General features: G+C 38.4%; 1 protein-coding gene across 1 annotated transcript in view; it reads left to right on the forward strand.

Moving 5' to 3' along the window:
• Positions 1-477: 477 nt before the first annotated feature.
• Positions 478-2463, forward strand: part of IPO5 (importin 5) — a 56117-nt gene continuing 54131 nt past the window's right edge. The window contains exon 1 of the mRNA XM_007467216.1: positions 478-551. The gene's annotated coding sequence lies outside the window, so the exon portion shown is untranslated. The remainder of the gene's footprint in view (positions 552-2463) is intronic.

Raw genomic sequence — 2463 nt, forward strand, 5'->3', positions numbered from 1 at the left:
CATCCCACGACTGGAGCAACTATAGTGCTGAGAATAGTGCTGAGAATAGTTTGGACTACGGTAAGTCATCCCCAGACCTGAGATTTAGATGAAAAAAATGTAAGAACTTATCAATCCACACTGAGGGACAACTGAGGGTGATTCTGGAGGGCAAGTCTTTCTGTGTGAGATCCTGGAGGGCCTTTTCGCTCTCTCACCATCCGGAGTCCCCATAGTGGTTCCGACGAGAGAGGAAAGGCCAGAAAAAATGATTCTGAGAACGGGACTTGACAGAAACCAAGAATGAAAGAATGTGAATTCAATGATTGCAAGTTGTTCCTTGATATTGTGTTTCAAATTAGCTGGTGTCTGCCTCTGTGTGCTTAAGGAAACATCACTTGATTAGAGTTGCTCCAAAAAATGTAGGCTATTGTCCTACCGATCTCGGTAGTCATTCTGAAAGAGTCAGAAATGAGTTTTTATTTCATTTAGGTGGTTCTGGAGAAAAACCTTTCCAGGACCCATGAATGGGCACAGCTGTTTTTCCTGATCAGGATCCTTGAAGCACCCAAGTAAGACTAAAACTAGCAGATATATTTCGTTCTGTCTCTGGCCACTGTTAATTGAATTCTTTGTTTCCTTTAAAACAAAAATCTCCTGCTGTTTTCTTCTACAATTCTGATATTCATTTCTTGATCATTTCACCTTCTATTCACCCATGAATCAAAATCCAATCCACCAGGATTTTCTACCCCAATTTCCTACAGAAAAATAAGTACTTAAAAGCAGTTTGATTCTTTAATTTCTCAAGTGTCTCAAAATAAGTTCTGTTTAAAATCTTTAGAGTTCCCATCTTAGGCCTCTATACATTCTGGCTGTTTCCTCTCAGAGGCTGAGGACAAGTTACCTTAATTTTCTGGGACCACAGGAAATGGTAAATGAGGAAAAACATAATTCATTTTTAATGTGGGAAAACTAAATCACTAAGTAGTCAAAAGACTACTTACTTGATGGACTACCTTACTTAAATGCTTCTCTGAGAACTTAGCCCCCTAACTAGGTATAAAAAAGCCAAAATTACAGAGAAAAGAATTAGATACAGGGGACTTGTCAATGGCAATGCTTTTATATATAAAGTCTAATTTAGACATTCCTAAACAGTTTTGCTTCATTGCTCTGTCACTTGTGTTTATATGTATATATGTTGGAACCGCCATAACACTAGCAGTAAGAGACAGCTTTGTGCTGGGGCATTGTGTCAGCATCTTAGCAGAGTTAAGCTTCTGGAACATAGTTAAGAACCCCTAAATGAAAAATACCTAAGTGGCCAATTGTAAAGTTCATGCATGGGACTCTACTGAAAGTATGCTCAGCTTTGCCTGTTTCATATACCATTTAATGTCCTTGGTTACTTAGTCTCCGAAGCACATAGCAAACCAGATGATCAGAGCAGCTGACAAGTAGGGACAGCTGTCATTTTACGTTGGCAGCTACAAGAAGTGGCAGCTGACTGACAGGAAAAATGGAAGAAGAAAAAAAAGAAGAAAAGAAAAAACTTCTAAAAAGCAGGCAGATATAAGACCTCAAATCCCAGAGACACAGAGCAGTTTTGTTTCAGGACAAGCGACTCTAAGTGGCCTCTGTAGTCATCTATTTCAACACAGTGTGATAATTGACTTAATTACCCTCAAATGTTGGAGCTGGAAAGATGCCCTTGGGATCTCGCCCAACTATCCCAATTTACAGGTGAGGAAATGGAGACCTAGGGAAGCACTGAGGGCCCAGGTCAGCATCCCAGCGGGTTAGTGGTGGAGCAGTAGCTGGAACCAGTTTGATCCTGACCCCAATGTACTTTTTCTTGACAAAATGGTTGAAGCCTCATTGGTTAAAGATGAAGATCAAATGAGATTAAAATACAGAAGTTTAGCACAAACACAGATCAAAATCTCGTTAGCTATTATTATGAATTTCTAAATCTGATCTAAAAAATGGTTGAGCATTTTTAATATGAATCTTTTAAATAACATTTCTCTTTCTGAAAAGTAATTTCCATGAAGCAATCCATTCTTGGGTGCTAAAATATCACCTCTCCAGAAAGGTCTTCCTTGACTATCCTATTAAAAATAGTACCTCTTTCACTTTCTCCTTACCTTGGCTTAATATGTCTTATAACCTATCACCATACGAAATTACACACACACACACACACACACACACACACACACACACACACAAAATACTGATTATAACAAGCCTGATTAGTAACATATAATGGAATCCCTTTATAATGATGGTGTTTAGATACAAGTACCAATATTCCCATCTTAAGCTGAGTTCTATCAAGATTTGCTATCTGTAGTTAGGTTTAAGAGGAAATATTTGGCCTGTGGTAGAGCTGGATTCATGTAACACTAGCATTTTTCTAACATGTTTCCAATATCACTCTTACTGTACATGGCAGATAGAAATTAAAACACATTCCTG

This window comes from Lipotes vexillifer, unplaced genomic scaffold (genome assembly GCF_000442215.2).
Source record: "Lipotes vexillifer unplaced genomic scaffold, Lipotes_vexillifer_v1.1 scaffold291, whole genome shotgun sequence".
Taxonomy (NCBI): domain Eukaryota; kingdom Metazoa; phylum Chordata; class Mammalia; order Artiodactyla; family Lipotidae; genus Lipotes; species Lipotes vexillifer.